The sequence below is a fragment of the Mizuhopecten yessoensis genome, unplaced genomic scaffold, assembly GCF_002113885.1.
Source record: "Mizuhopecten yessoensis strain PY_sf001 unplaced genomic scaffold, ASM211388v2 scaffold481, whole genome shotgun sequence".
NCBI classification, from domain to species: domain Eukaryota; kingdom Metazoa; phylum Mollusca; class Bivalvia; order Pectinida; family Pectinidae; genus Mizuhopecten; species Mizuhopecten yessoensis.
In genome coordinates, this window is record NW_018403568.1 from 70,650 (window position 1) to 87,941 (window position 17,292).

General features: G+C 40.6%; 1 protein-coding gene across 2 annotated transcripts in view; it reads left to right on the plus strand.

Annotated features, from left to right (window-relative positions):
• The first annotated feature begins 13,566 nt into the window (after positions 1 to 13,566).
• Positions 13,567 to 17,292, plus strand: part of LOC110449821 (neurogenic locus notch homolog protein 1-like) — a 22,888-nt gene continuing 19,162 nt past the window's right edge. For both annotated transcript variants that reach the window (XM_021496928.1, XM_021496947.1), the window contains exons 1-2: positions 13,567 to 13,638; positions 15,127 to 15,275. The gene's annotated coding sequence lies outside the window, so the exon portion shown is untranslated. The remainder of the gene's footprint in view (positions 13,639 to 15,126; positions 15,276 to 17,292) is intronic.

The window sequence follows — 17,292 nt, forward strand, 5'->3', positions numbered from 1 at the left end:
CGTGTCCAAGAAGGTTAGGATATTTATATTGCTGTCCAGGAGCATCATCATCACGGCATGTGTACTTGTCAGCTTGTACATGTCACATTTGTGGGTGCAGCTCACTGCATAGCATAGTATACATACAAGGAACATTGATTACAAATATATTGTGGACAAGTATTGGCATACAAAATAGGCGAATGTTCTCCCAAGACGTTATCACCAGAACGGCACCTGACCGGTGAAGTGAAAGTGAAACCACAGACTAAAAACTGAAAAAATCCGACTCGGCTGCTTCGTGAACATTATGTTATTGACCACGAATAATGCTTTAGGTATTGCTTTTTTTCTATTTCAGGTGTGGGAATATAATATTAGAATAATACACATACCTCAAACAGTTCGTTTAATTCATGTTGTATGAAATCGATGCTTAACAAAATATCTATCGACAGCACTCGAGTGTTTACCAATGGCGAATAGACGGTACGAGTTATCGGCCTTGATATTGTATGACACCCGGTGAGGGCACTGCGAAATCGGTAACATATTTTCCCGCCACTGGGAGTCGGCGGTCCCTTTACTTTAGGTCTCTGCTAGAAATACATGTACAGACCATTTGTATAATGTTCGGAAGTATGCCTCGTGGTTTCATTGGTGTTACCAGGATCTTTCCTCAAGATCATGACGTTGTCTGGATTTGACCAAAATTTTCAATGCGGATTTTGTCGACGAAGACGAAAGACGCCTATCCTTCCGGAACATCTGATATCCCCCTTTTTAAAAATTATTATCGACATCGAGTCAGAACTACACATCGACATTGAGTCAGAGCTACACATCGACAATGAGTCAGAACTATTCATCGACATTGAGTCAGAGCTACACATCGACATTGAGTCAGAGCTACACATCGACATTGAGTCAGAACAACACATCGACATTGTGTCAGACATTGGGTCAGAGCTACACATAGACATTTAGTCGGAGCTACACATCAACATTGAGTCAGAGCTACACATAGCCATTTAGTCAGAGCTACACATCGACATTGAGTCAGATTTACACTTCGACATTGAGTCAGACATTGAGACAGAGCTACACATCGACATTGAGTCAGAACTACACATCGACATTGTGTCAGACATTGAGTCAGAGCTACACATAGACATTTAGTCAGAGCTACACATCAACATTGAGTCAGAGCTACACATCGACATTGAGTCAGAGCTACACAGCGACATTGAGTCAGAACTACACATCGACATTTAGTCAGAGCTACACATCGCCATTGAGTCAGAGCTACACATCGACATTGACTCAGAGCTACACATCGACATTGAGGCAGAGCTACACATCGACATTGAGTCATAGCTACACATCGACATTGAGTCAGAACTCCACATCGACATTGAGTCAGAACTACACAGCGACATTGAGTCAGAACTACACATCGACATTGAGTCAGACATTGAGTCAGAGCTACACATAGACATTGAGTCAGAGCTACACATCGACATTGAGTCAGAGCTACACATCGACATTGAGTCAGAGCTACACATCGACATTGAGTCAGAACTACACATCGACATTGAGTCAGAACTACAGTTTAGATTTCACGTTGGCATTCTCTTATATTTTATTCTTTGTCGACAGGAACCCTGAAAATCAATGGAAGCGTACAAGATCAATTTCAGAGGAGAAACATCAGTGAGAGAGTTTCTTCACTCCCTGACGAATTTATTTTACGAGGAGAACAACACGTTTAAATGTTGGAGATACAGTGGAATGGTTGTCAAGTTAGACCAAAGATACATAAACCGAAACGCTGCATCTTTCCACAAACCGCCATGTCTTACAATAAGAACTACCCAAGCAATGATATCAGTAATTATACAAAGTATACCAGAGGGAAACATTAGTATTCCAGTTTGCCGTAAAATGTCCCTTATCGAATATTCAAATAAGTTTAAGATAATTTAGCAATTAACTGTTAGAGCGTCTTCTTTGGAAAGGGATTACCGTGTGTAGGGACACGGACTAAGACATTGCTTTTACAACATTTGATGTAGCGCCATATCTAGCTAGAATAAGCCACTCTAAAGCGATTTACAGTGCATTGATATACAACTTGTACAATCAATACAATTAGCATATACATTAAAATATACATTGATCAATAAAAATTTTGAGGACTTTGTAGGAGCTGCCTCATCAGGCGCTAACTACTAATCATATGCCACCTGGCTAATATCTCCCTATGTGTGTACGTCTGCGTGCGTGCTTGATATGTATTATGTCATGTTTGTAGCTGGATCGTGCTTCCAACAGCATCTCACTTGAACACTACAGCACAGATAGCAACACCCACCCCAGACCATGTATTCCCCCATGGTTGTTGGAGTTGTGTGAGCAGGAGAAAAATATTTTCTCTGAATATATACGACGACCTCGGGGATCGAAGCCTGGCCATCTGCGAGAAAGGTAGGAGTGTTAACCACTCGGCCAATCCGCCTTTGATAACACATGCATCGCATACATTATGATTTTTGACATTTCTTTATAAACTTAATACAGGGACTGTATTACCCAGGAGTTAAGGAACTGTCGTTAATAATTAGCAGCAATAAATACGAGATAATGATCCGTATATTGATAACTAATTTATTAATAATATCAATATCAATATCCAGTAAATAACTTCATATATTGAATCTGTCTTATAACTGCATTTTAATGTTGACATAATTTTTCATACAGTTTCGGGTATTGTGTGTTGAAAAGGATTATTCACGTGTACACGCACCACAGGGCTCCGTTTATACTTTGCGCTAAATGGATACCCGAGTGAATACATGTACCATTAACATCAACACTCGTACTCTGTAATAATAATTAAGTCAATAGACACGTTCGCTTATATACATACAGCAATAGACAATAGTTATTTAACCATTCAATTATTACTTAGAATGGTTTAGATTTACCATTCTTACCTCTATCTGTTCCAAGTGTTTTTTCATTGCGTGGAATGTTTCCGGACTCGGGAACCCGGCATACGTTTTTTTTGTTTAAACATTTCTGCTGGTTTCGAATGCACTCTGTAATTGTGCGCGAATTTCAACAAAACCATCTTAAAACATGTCGCAAAAACCATGGGATAATACATAAAATAATTATTTATATTTATTTATTCTCAAATAGGATTATCCGATAGTCTTTACATACAGGCTAGCATATGACCATTTTGATATCATTTCTCTAATCAGCCCGAGAGTTCCGATATCAGATCAGTCTCAGGAGCCAAAGGCCCTCGGGACTCATACCAGGACGGAGGGCGGAGCTAGGGGTGTCCCGAATAGAAAGCACGTTACGGAAAAACTTATCGCAAAGGGCTGAATTATCGGAGGCGTATCCCACGAGTGACTGGAAGTTGTATCAGAACGGGTTAATGTTATAACATATGCAAAAATGCTCAAATATTGTGTAGCCAAATGATTATAACAATATAACAATCTTATTCCGACTTAAAAAATATTTCGAAAAATATATGATTGAGCGCTGACCACATTAATGTCTAATTTATACTGAAAGCTGAGGGATGAAAATAATCATCAAAACAAACATATTAATGATTGTAAACATATCAGTATATTATAATTGTTACGCTAGTGAGTGGTTGTATATCAGACCCGTGCTGACACCTGTTATCAGCGTGATAACACGTAGGTATCAGTGTATATACCGGGAAACAGGACAGAAGCAGACCTATGGCCAATACTGATATACATTTATATTGGTGAATAGGACATGATGAGGCCGTATAATGCCGGCGCCTTTCTTCTCCTTGTACTGGTCCAGTGGCAGGTAGGGCACCACGCACGTCTTTGTCACCAAGTAGGTCGGTTTCCTTTAAATTGGTTTGTTATATATGTTTACTTACATTATTATAGGTGTCGGAAGCAGCTTTTCAAGTTTCAGTTGATATCGTCAACTTCACTAACCCTTCGGGACAGTCATATAGAACTTCAGGACAACGTAAAATTCTACATCCTTGTGATTCAAGGAGTATAGGAGGTGGACATGGGAACAGTCACAAGTCAGGAAGAAAATTAAGGACCGGGCAATGCGATACTGTCATCAATATCACATTATATAGGTTAGTATTAATAATCATAATATACGAAACATGATATAAAACGAATCTTAGCTTCCGATACATAAATATTGTATTGGAATACAAAAGCGTGTTTCATTTTACTTCATATGTTAAAACGTGACTATTTTATCAAAACTTGTCCCCTGCTAACTAAGAGGGTCATTCAGTATATAACGGACTTAACCTATTGGTCATCAACACTCACTTCTTCTTTTTCATATAATCACTATCTAAAATGACCCACGCGCTTGTATGGATGTCAGCAATTTAGCCTCTTGGCGAGATGCATCTGCATAAACAAAGGCATTTATTCAAAACGCCCAATTCCAAAACTAAACTATGATATTTTGTTTAGCAAAGCTGAAGGCATTTAGTAAAGCTAAAGGCATTAAATAAGATATGAAATAGAAGGATTTTAACACCTCTAGAAAAAAATAGTATTATAAAGTCCCTCCTCATATCACAATTTAATCATCTTTTTATTTCTTTACCAAACCCAAAAGAATGCGTTATCAAAAAACTAAATACTGAACTTAATAAGTTCATCAGAGTAAATCAGAAAAAATAAAAGAGGCATTGTTATTAAGAATTATCTCGAAGGGGACCCAAAATGATATATTTGCAATCATTTATAGAATCTTTAAAACTAACCTGGATTCGGAGGCTATATACAACAAAAGGAAAATGGCAGATTTAAAAAAAAGTTATTTTGAAATAGAAAATTATAGCTAAATGTGGTACTGATTATATGGTAAAAATGCAAGAAGAGTTGTAAAAAATTGTTTGGAAAGGTGTGTTATTAAGTTGGTGCAAGCTATCTGAAAAGTTGTAAATTTTGAAAACAAAAAGGTAAATATTCAAATCACCCATTTGGTACAACAAATCAATAAACATAAAAAACAAGAGTATATGTTATAGGGAATGGTATGGAAAAGGGGGCTACAATAGTTTATGACTTAATTAAAAAATAATAATAATAATAAAATACAACATTTATATAGCGCCCTTTATAATTTGTAAAACTACTCTAAAGCGCTTTACAACATATGGATAATAGTAATAGTTATAATTGTCAAACAAAAACAAAGGCTTACAATCATTTTCATACATTTAAGCAAGCAATGTTGTCATACACACACACAACATGTAATTGAACAAATAATAATAATAATATACAACATTTATATAGCGCCTTATATAATTTGTAAAATTACTCTAAGGCGCTTTACAACATATGGATAATAGTGATGGTTATAATTGTGAAAACAAACAACAAAGGCTTGCAATCGATGTCATACATTTAACAAGCAATGTGCACATAATTGAAAAAAATAAAAGGGTGGTATTTATATGACGTCTTTGCAAAGATTCTAAAATGCAGACGTGAAGAGGTGAGTTTTTATGTCCCTCTTGAACTTGGCCAGGGTATTTGACTTCCTAATAGCAGATGGTAAGCTATTCCACAACGTAGCCGAAACCCTCCCAAAGCATCTGTTTCCGTAGGTCACAGTACGAGATTTTGGGACACACAACACAGATTCTGACTCCGACCGCAGTGATCTTGACGGCTGATACAGGGTAACAAGTTCCTGTAGGTACTGAGGAGCTGTTCCATTCAGTGCCTTGTATGTGTATACCAGAATTTTGTACTGCGACCTGTATCGTACAGGTAACCAGTGCAACGAATAAAGCGCAGGTGTGATGTGCTCTCTCTTTCGAGTACGAGTAACTAGCCGTGCTGCAGTGTTCTGAACCCTCTGCAGACGACTAGTTAGTTTGTCAGATATACCACAGAGCAGGGCGTTACCATAATCCAACCGAGAGGTAACAAGTGAATGCACCAAAATCTTGCATGCATCTGCAGTTAGAAACTGCCGAATACAGCCGATGTTCCTGATCTGGTAGTAACAGGATTTGGCAATAGCGTTCACTTGTTTCTCCATGTTCAGAGAACTGTCAAAGTATACCCCTAGGTTTTTAACAGCTGGAACAGTCTCAATAGTTCTGGCACCAACCTTGAGCTGGAGAGCCATTGTTTGCTGACACTTTGGGGAAAAGACGATTAGTTCCGTCTTTTCCTGATTAAGTTTAAGCATGTTGGCGTTCATCCAGATACTGATATCTGTCAGACAAGCTTCCAGACTTTCTGATACTGTATTCCAACTGTCCTGTGGTTTTATGACCATGTAAATTTGTGTGTCATCGGCATAGCAATGATAGCGAAGGCTATGGCGACGACAAATCTCTCCAACCGGTTTGGAGTACATACAATATTTTCGTGGTCCTAACACCGACCCTAGTACTTTGTCATGTGAGGTGGCAGATCCGATGGCAACACACTGTCGTCGTTCACTCAGGTATAACTGTATCCAGCATAGTGCGGTATCAGTCACGCCATAAGAGTATTCCAGACGTTTATAAAGTATGCCATGGTCGATGACGATGGCAAATAAAGGGTGGTATTTACATGGCATCTTTACAAGAAAGAAGTAAGAAGAAATATGTTGTTTTACAGCCATCAATAGTTTACACAGAAATTAGGCATTCATACAAATCTTATATATCAAGGTACATGTATCATTAATTTTTAAAGCAATCCATTTTACAGGATATTTTTGATTTGAATGTAAATAATCCATATATCCAAATAGATTTAGAAATTGTTTTTTTAAACACAATAATGCAAATGTTTGTTCGTGTGTAAATGTGGACACGTCCATGCGTACGTTTGAGTGTTTGAATGTGCGTGACCGATGGATTGTGTGGATGTTTTGGGTATTGGAGGAAATAGACGTGTGTGTATGTTTACTGCGCCGTTTTGCATAGTTATTTATGAATTGTTTTACCCTCCAATTGGCACTTAGTATTCTAATTTATTATTTAAACAAAAACAAAAGATGCCAAAATACAAAATATATGGGATTGTTGCATCAGAATATAAAAAGGTAAAGCAAAGAAAATGATCTGTTATTTATATCGCAAAGATATTACCGAACATGCGCGAAAATTCATCGTTGATATTTTGTAATGATTGCTTAAGATCTTGTGTTTCATACATCAAAACGCGAAACGAACATTTTGTTGAGTTTTTAACGTGAAAGGCATGCATTATTATTATCCTCTGTAATGTTTAACTTTCTTTTAAGTGCACGAGAGCGTGAATGCAAGAAGTGTGCATGTGCTTGAATGTATGCGAGTGAGTGTGGAGATGTGCGTTACGTCCTTTCTGTAAATAGTTCCACTTACCGTTGTATATAATGTATGTAATATAGGCATGTGATGGCCCATTCAGTTACAGTCAGTGCGCTGAAAACGAATTTTCGAGAAAGGATGGAATGAAAAGGAGAAAGCCACATAGCACGGGACGTGACGAACTGTTGAAAAGCTGAAAGTATGGAATAGTGCCAGGGTATCACTGCGCTGGCTGTGCTGGATGGTTTCATTTTCATGACAAATCTTAAAATCTACTATAATTTGTACATAAAAGTAAGAACGAATGTGTGCATTATATGTTGAAAGTAATAATCTCTCTCTCTCTCTCTCTCTCTCTCTCTCTCTCTCTCTCTCTCTCTCAACTAAAAAAAAGCATGCATTATTAGCCACTGCCTAAAACTCGTCTGTTTACAATAATCTATTAACAGACACGGGATTCCGATAGAGCTACCTGTAAAAAAATACCTGCGGACGCGTCATAGCAGTGCACGGCTGAATGCGCGCACTAGCGGTCATAGCTTTACGGAAATAGGTATAGCAACCCGCCATAGCTCTTTTAAACTTTTTGGGACGGGATGCTTTTGGTCTTCTCTTCACTACATATTCGAAACAAACAACACAATGAGCAAATCACATTTGCCTGACCAGCCTGTCGTGAATATAGTGCAGTCGGCTTTTAATTTTGCAAACATACCAAACAATATGTATGAACTTGTACAGAAGCTCCACACGCCACTCACGCGAGCGAACAACAATCGCTCATAACTCGCACACTGCGCCCGCCCGTGAACGTCTCAGACGCTCCATACGTGTATCCCCATCGCAGATGTACTCGCTCGATCAGGAAAAAACGGATATAGCACCCGGAAACCTGCGTCCAAACGGCAGAAAATAATTTCTTTCTGGAACAGCAATTATTTTAATTGCGATGTACATCTCCGGGGCGGCACATAACCAGTACCAGAAAAAACACACCAAAAGGCGAACGCACAAAGCGACATAACAAAACAACTACCGTACATCCACAAAAACACCCCTCGTTACCAACGAAAACCCTATTGTTAAGCGCGCCCTAAATTTCCGCCAATCCGAAAACGTGTCACCTATCAAACGGGACGGATATAAACTGTAAATACGATGCTTAATTTTGTGTGTGACTGCACTGGTAGAACGACAGCTAAAGAATGAACTCACCCCGTGTACGCAAAGAGTACACCGGCCCACTGTCCCCACGTGCCGCTCGTACCAGAGAAGACAAAGCATTCCCTCTATACTCCGAACCACAGGAATATTTAAGTCTTCTCTTCACTACATATTCGAAACAAACAACACAACGAGCAAATCGCATTTGCCTGACCAGCCTGTCGTGAATATAGAGAAAATCACAAAGAAAGGGCAAGTAGAAAACTAGGTAAAAACATTTCAAATGCCGAATTTTACAAACCTAAATTTTTCGTTACAGCTAAACGTTTCTCAAGCGAATCTGCCACGTAACCGTCTTTGCTGAACTCGCTTTTCCAGCGACCGTGCCTCTCGGTCGTCGACTCCGTTATTAGCGGCTGTCGTAGCCCCTACCGCTCGAAGCGAATGCAAACCTAACTTAGCTTCACCGGAGACCAACCTCAATCTTTTGAGCATTGCCTCCTTAGCTCCTGTGTAGCTGAGTGTTTTGTTTTTGTTAATAAGCTTGCATGTTTTCCCGGAGCGATTAACTTGATTCGCCGAATAACTTCACGTCGGAACAACGTAAGCTCCTAAGCTCGTTAAAACGTAAAAATCCAGAGAAACAAATTAAAAGCATTGACAAATGTCGTACTATCAACAAGTCGTTTGATTTAGAATATGTCCCGCACAAATTAATCAGCATGTCACTGGTAACCGGTTCCTTCTTACATGTCGGCTTCCTGGCTACACGTTTGGATGTTTCCACCATGCTCCGAATGAATGAATTATATAGTTGTAGGGTCCGCGTGACCGTTGATATTGTGCGCCCATTTGATGGCATACGTCGCTGATGACACTTTAGAAAATGTGGATCCGTTATCTAACAAATAGTTCAAATACATCGCTACGTGAATCGGTGATGCAGGAAGGGCTGAAAAACCATGAGGCGAAATAAGCTGCTCCCACCATCTGAACGCGCCATAATACTTTGATAGTGTGCTTATACTCCTACTCTGTAACAGCCTACCAGCCATACCCTCCGCCATCTGGTGCAGAGAGGAACCTTCCGCGATGCCCAAGGCCTCCAATGCGTCGTCTATCGACTTCTTCAATCCTATGCCTGTTAACAAAAGAAAACAAACGTATAAGCGTAACGTATACGTGAACCGGAAACCACTGTCATAAAATACTATCCTAAAGGCAACCATGTCAAAACCCAAAACACTCGTTCCGAAACACCCGTTTTTGCCCCTCCCCCTTGAGGTGACCTCCGTGTTTGAAAGCAGACGATAACCTGCGATAAAACCCTCAAACGCCCCTTCGCTGCATAATATTGGCCAGTATGCCGCGCTCTCCCATAGCGGGACAATCAGAGTCCCGTGGGCCCCCTCGCATTTCATTTTAGATATAACCTGACAAATGAGCCTTGGGGGTGGCACTAACCAGTTGTTTACCCCCTGCCATGTAACTGTGGACGAATCCATGGCCTCGGTGCCCACGCACCACCACCTGGAATTAAAACGTATGCACGTGCTATTGTAATCCGTAGCAAAACGATCAACTAGGTGTGGCCCCCAGCATGCCTCGAATAAATCAAACACCCATGCCTGTACTGACCAGTCGTCACAATCCTTACACCTGCTTAAATAATCTGCAGTTTCGTTTCTTTCCCTAGGTAGCCATTGCGGAGTGATGTCTATGCTATTTTCGTGACACACGTCATTTACTTCGCGTGCTATAACTTGTAAATCTGATTTTCTACTCCCTGTTTTCACTATGGAACAAACGCTGTTGTTATCAGTCAATAACTTAACATGCTTACCTCTGATCGAGTCTACCTTGTCAAAGATTACTCTTTTCATAGCCTCCAACTCCCTCCAAGTTGAGCTATATGCTTTTTGTCTTTCGTTATACGTGTCTATTGATACGCAGCTGTCCATGTGGCACAAATCCCCTACTGAGGGGAGACTTACCTCTTTACCCTATGAGAGTGTCAAAGCTACCTCGATGTCGCTGACTGCGTGACCACCACGAAACACCCCTCCATGAGGGATGGAAATTATACTACCTCCGTGAGGTGGTCCCTTTGTTCGGAACACTCTTTCAATGTACCTGACCCCCTGAGGGTCGACCCATACCAGGGGAACCAAACAACTGGCCACCCAAAAGCCCCCTGACACCCACGGTGCTGAGCCCTTGACCTCCACGAGGTCGCCCCTCGCTCGGGGGACTGCGAAACTGAACTTCCGTAAGCTGACCTGCGCCGGGTATAGCAAACTGCTGGCCTCCTGAAGGCCGCCTAGCTCCTGAGATGATAAACTATCGACCCCCGAGTCGACCAGGGTACTATCATCAAGATCTCCTCCAGGTCGCCCCTCATAGGGATTACTACTGTAGAATTTACGTGTATCTGCAATCCTACCTGTGTCGTCCACCAAGGGGGACACGACTACTGTAACAAGCGCCACGCCTTCATGCGAAATGTCTTTGACGTCTTTGTCAACATGGTCCGTGTCTAACGGTAAACGTTCCCACGTGCTACATACCTGTGTGTTGCGTACGACATCACATTGGACTGGTCTATCTACATGCTGTAGGTAGCCCCCGTATCCTTCTCCGGACGCGTCGGTGCAAACCACGACGTCACATTGTTTCGCCATGTGTTCTTTTAACTGAGAGCCATTATTGTTAAAAATTTGTAAGTTAAACAACCAAAACTCAATTTCATCTAAGGCCCTGGGTGTGAGCATAACACACGCATTCCAACTAGCTCTGGCCGACACACACCTGTATAGCTCGCGCGTGCGAAGTCGCGCTAGTGGACCGACCACGCCCTGCATTGATATGATTCGACCAACGACGCCTGCCACGTGCCTAGCTGCGTAAATAAGCCTACCCCTCTGGGTTACCTGTGTCATAGTGCCTGACAAACAAAACAAAAGCCTGTCAATCCGCTCCGACGTGATTCTAACCACGCCCTCCTCCATCTCCCACGTGAATTCTAACCACGTGGTGAACTGTGACGCCACCCACTGGCATTTGTTTTCGGCTATCACGAAACCGTAATCTGTCAGTTCCTGCCTGACGTACCTGCTAGCGTCGTTGGCTCCGCCCTCTGTCTGATGACCTCATATACCGTCGTCCAGGTACATGGCCAACCTATGGCCTGACGCGCGAATGGATTTGACCACTTGTCGTAAAACTTTGGTAAATACGTAACCCGTCGTCGCTATACCGAAAGGGAGAACATTATAGACGAATGTTAGCGTTTTGCCATCGATTGCGTACTCGAAACCAAAAAAAAGTGCGATGTTCGGGGAAAATCTCAATATGGTGATATGCCGATTTGAGATCAAACGTAAACAGATAATCGCCTGTTTGAAGCATTTCCCTAGCTACTCCAGCATCATCGTATTTGAATCTGAATTTATGCAAGAACAGGTTAATGTGCCTACAATCCAAGACGAGACGTGGCTTACCGGATCTATTGTACCCTACCGTTAACGTATTTGTGACCCGGGTACCTAACGGGACTTCTGAGACGCAACCAAGTCTTACTACTTTTTTAATCTCTGTCGCGACGAATTCGGGGTTATCTTGTGCCGACTTGTTATTATGCATGTGCGCATCAGGTGGTATCTCCCTAAATGGAATTGTATACCCTCTGTCGATGATTGACAGTACCGTCGGACGCTATGTGGTTTAGTATATATTCGTCCACAGTTTTCCAACCGCCCTCCGAACTGTCGGCTAACTTTACAAGCTTATTGCGATAGTCTATCATAGCCATACCTTCCTCGATATAAACTCTGGTGGCATCACCGTCCGTAGTCGCGGTGTTAGCAGCCTCCGCTATTTTAGCCCGCAATTTCCCGTTGAACTTATGCTGTTCCTCACAACTCCTGCTCTTGAACTTGTAGGTGTCCGTGTTTTGGATAGTTTGCTGTATTTTTTCGGAATTATCGTTCATCTTCTTTTCAAAGGAATTCAATTTTAAAGAAATTAAATTGTCCAAGTGAGATAGCATCTCGTTTTGTGAGGTACTAAACGCATCATGTAATTGAGCTGAAACCTGCGCAGACACCTGAGTACGAAGATCTTTCTCCATTTTGTGTGTGACCGCACTGGTAGAACGACAGCTAGAGAATGAACTCACCCCGTGTACGCCATGAGTACACCGGTCCACTGGCCGCACGTGCCGCTCGTGCCAGAGAAGACAAATAATTCCCTCTATATTCCGAACCGCGGGAATATTTAATTCTTTGCCCTGTGGGTCGTACATGTAATGATGGATCAATGTTTCGTCACTAGTAACCATCCCCGCAATAAATTCTTCCGCATCCTGAGTGTTTTGCGCGAAAAGTGTATGGGACATAATATAACAGCCCGCGCAGCCTTCTGGTCGTCAGTGAGATTTCGTGACCCATTGCACGGACAGCTTTCTCACTGCTTTCACAACTAGCTGTCTCATAGCTTCATTGTTTGTATCATTACTTCCACAGGCCTACTAGGGCGTGGCTACATCGACCTCGCTTAAATTCCATAACCCGGTATTTAACCTATGTATATGAAGGGACACTGTCACCATAAACATCTTACATTTCGTCAAATATTTCCATACCACATTTCCCTTTTAAATACAGGAACTTACTGACAGCCAAGTATTCAACTTTACAAAAACTTGGCAATGTCTATGTTTGAACACCTGTGTGTGTATTATTAAATTTCTTTAACTTACCTTTGACGATATACAAAAGAATATAGTCATGTACAATATGTGCAAAGCATGCAGTAGTAACGGCTCGATGAATGTGCTAGGCCAGTTACGTGTATATAATTAATGACCCTCGTATTTCTTACGCAGTGTTATCTAATTGCATTACTTTGACCTTTGTGAGCTACATAAATGTTCGATAAGCAACTATCATAATGTCATTCAAGACTCTTTATTTCAATTATTCTGTTTGATCTGTGCTTCTATGGTTTTCAGTCCTGGTCATCGACCTATGTTAGGCACGAACACGAATAGATTGGTTGACACCAACGATATCAACTCCACAAATATACGTAAAGTCAAACTAAATAAGAAGACAAGTGGATACTTGCCAACCTGGAACACGGTAAGTGTAATAACTTATTATTTAGAAATTAAAGTAAAAATGGGATAAGGTTAATGATGAAGTGTGTTTAATAAATACATAGAGTGGTCGGTTGGCGCAGTAGAAAGCGCATTTGCCTTTCACCAAGGCGACCGGGATTCGATTCCCAAATCGGACGTGAAAAGGTATCCAGTCATGCATACCACACCAAAAAAACCCAGTAAAAGAACTTATGCTATTTAACACAAAGCTTTCTTTCCACGACAGAGTTATACCAAGCAAGAGCCAATAAAGCAATTTAGTTCAATAAATAACATTCAGTTGGTAATTACAGAAAAAAATATATGATACAGAATTGTTAACAAAAGCGTTATTTAATTCAATTTCAAATTCTATAAAACAAGCAAAATAAGTATGAACAGAAGGACACTTAAAAAGGAAACGGATGTTCAGAGCGGTAAGCGTCTTCTGCTTCGTCGTCGATATCAGACATGAAAATTTGGTCACTTCCTCAAAGTGAACACCGAGATAATAACAAGAAATACACCGACCTTCGTATCACGAAAGGCAATACAGTGTATCCCGATGAGATCATGATGTCGACCAGAACACTTTGCCATCGGCTTTATCATCATACATCTCTCCAAACCCTGTTTTGTAAGTTTGTCCATCAGCAGTCGACATCTATCACGGAATTATGATAGTCGGACCAATCTATTGAGTACCGAATCAACTGCGACATGTAAACACCGTAAGTAAGGGGAAGCAGCGACGTCAGGAAAGGGACCGGATTTCAAAAATGTGCCCGTTGTCATACAGCTGTTAGTAGTAAGCGGTGCATGTTAGTAGTAAGCGGTGCCTCTTGTAAGAAAGGTACTTGAGCCGAGGCAATCTTCTTTATTTTTCTTGTATTTCATTAATTTTACCTGTGAACATTTTTCAATAAAATTAAAAATAGCTACAGATGTTCATTTATTTTGAGTTCTCCCTTAAAGTATGTTTGTGTGAAAGAAAATTAAATTACTGCTACATTCTTTAATAGTATCTAAGGTTCATAAAAATGTATAACTATGCGTAATTCTTTTCGATCTAGTGCTCTAGAAAACCTTGACCCTTGACTTAATACCTACAGCCTTAACAGATTTCTTTTTTCAAATTAACTTAATATTCCGTCCACAAAATGTAGCATCTTTCATATCTTAATAATAAACGATGTAAATGTCTTGGAATATTTGTTATCGTTGGTGCACATTTCCCGTTCAATAAAATTATTGTAAAAGGTTTCATGAGCTGTTTAATTGGTTTGTTAAGATATTAAGGATGCACAAAAGATGTGTGTAAACTTGATCGTTTGCATCAAAAACGAATAACTCAAAAACACGAAATTAAGAAATACGCAGGGACGTATTAAAGCTGGATGTGGTAAAAACAGCCATGTTCCTTATGTAACAAGGATGGTACTCCTTTAATCCAAATGTATGTTGACGTAAGATGATGTATTTGTTTCAGAACGTGACAATAGTTGCAGTTGTTACAGATCAGGATTCCAGAACAACCTCAGAAAACATAGCAAGTTTCGAACAGCTGTACCATCTAGAGGCAGGTGCCAGCAGCTCTTCCAAATCGGTTTACCCTATAACCTTCCATAACAGAACAACGTAAGCGTAAAACATAATCAAATTACCTCTACATTTTCTCCATCTGTGTTTTGTTTACCAGGTCAACTTTTTCCTCTGATCTCTGTCTACCCGTTTAATTTCATCCCCTGGTCTTTGGCTTACCTGGTCACTTTTACTCAGTTCCTTGATTACCTGGTCACTTTTCTCTCTGACCTTGGATTACCTGGTCACTTTTACTCAGTTCCTTGATTACCTGGTCACTTTTCTCTCTGTTTTTGATTACCTGGACACTTTTCCCTCTATTCTTGGATTACCTGGTCACTTATCTCTCTGTTTTTTATTACCTGGTCAGTTTTTCCCTATGCTCTGTGTTTACTCGGTCAATTTCCTTCTGTGTTCTTTAATTACTCGGTCAATGTACTTCTGTGTTCTTTGTTTACCGGGTCAATGTCCTTCTGTGTTCTTTGTTTACCGGGTCAATTTCCTTCTGTGTTCTTTAATTACTCGGTCAATGTACTTCTGTGTTCTTTGTTTACTCGGTCAATGTCCTTCTGTGTTCTTTGTTTACCGGGTCAATGTACTTCTGTGTTCTTTGTTTACCGGGTCAATGTCCTTCTGTGGTCTTTGTTTACTCGGTCAATGTCCTTCTGTGGTCTTTGTTTACCGGGTCAATGTCCTTCTGTGTTCTTTGTTTACTCGGTCAATGTACTTCTGTGTTCTTTGTTTACTCGGTCATTGTCCTTCTGTGTTCTTTGTTTACCTGGTCAATGTCCTTCTGTGGTCTTTGTTTACCGGGTCAATGCCCTTCTGTGTTCTTTGTTTACCGTGTCAATTTCCTTCTGTATTTTTTTGTTTACTCGGTCAATGTACTTCTGTGGTCTTTGTTCACCCGGTCATTGTACTTCTGTGTTCTTTGTTTACCGGGTCCATGTCCTTCTGTGTTCTTTGTTTACTCGGTCATTGTCCTTCTGTGTTCTTTGTTTATCGGGTCAATGTCCTTCTGTGTTCTATGTTTACCGGGTCAATGTCCTTCTGAGTTCTTTGTTTACCGGGTCAATGTCATTCTGTGGTCTTTGTTTACTCGGTCAATGTCCTTCTGTGGTCTTTGTTTACCGGGTCAATGCCCTTCTGTGTTCTTTGTTTACCGTGTCAATTTCCTTCTGTATTTTTTTGTTTACCGGGTCAATGTCCTTCTGTATTCTTTGTTTACCGGGTCAATGTCCTTCAGTGTTCTTTGTTTACCGGGTCAATTTCCTTCTGTGTTCTTTTTTTACTCGGTCAATGTCCTTCTGTGGTCTTTGTTTACCGGTTCAATGTCCTTCTGTGTTCTTTGCTTACCGGGTCAATTTCCTTCTGTGTTCTTTAATTACTCGGTCAATGTACTTCTGTGGTCTTTGTTCTCCCGGTCATTGTACTTCTGTGTTCTTTGTTTACCGGGTCCATGTCCTTCTGTGTTCTTTGTTTATCGGGTCAATGTCCTTCTGTGTTCTATGTTTACCGGGTCAATGTCCTTCAGTGTTCTTTGTTTACCGGGTCAATTTCCTTCTGTATTTTTTTGTTTACTCGGTCAATGTACTTCTGTGGTCTTTGTTCACCCGGTCATTGTACTTCTGTGTTCTTTGTTTACTCGGTCAATTTCCTTCTGTGTTCTTTGTTTACTCGGTCAATGTCCTTCTGTGTTCTTTGTTTACCGGGTCAATGTCCTTTTCTGATCTAGGATTACCTGGTCACTTTTCTTTCTGTTTTTGATTACCTGGTCGGTTTTTGTTCTCTGCTTTTTGTTCATCCGGTCAATGTACTTCTGTGGACTTTGTTTACCGGGTCAATGTTCTTTTCTGTTCTTTGATTACCGGGTCAGTAATTCCCTCTGTTTTCCCTCCGAGGTTTATTTTCCAGGTCATTTTCTACCTTTAATTATTTTTACCAAGTCAATTTCCCCCTCTAGCCTTTGTTTGCCTGGTTAATTTCTCTTTTTTTTATTCCTCTGTTCTCTGTCTTCCCGTTCAATTTTTCCAGATGCGTTTTGCTTACTAAGTCTACCCCCCCCCCCCCTTTG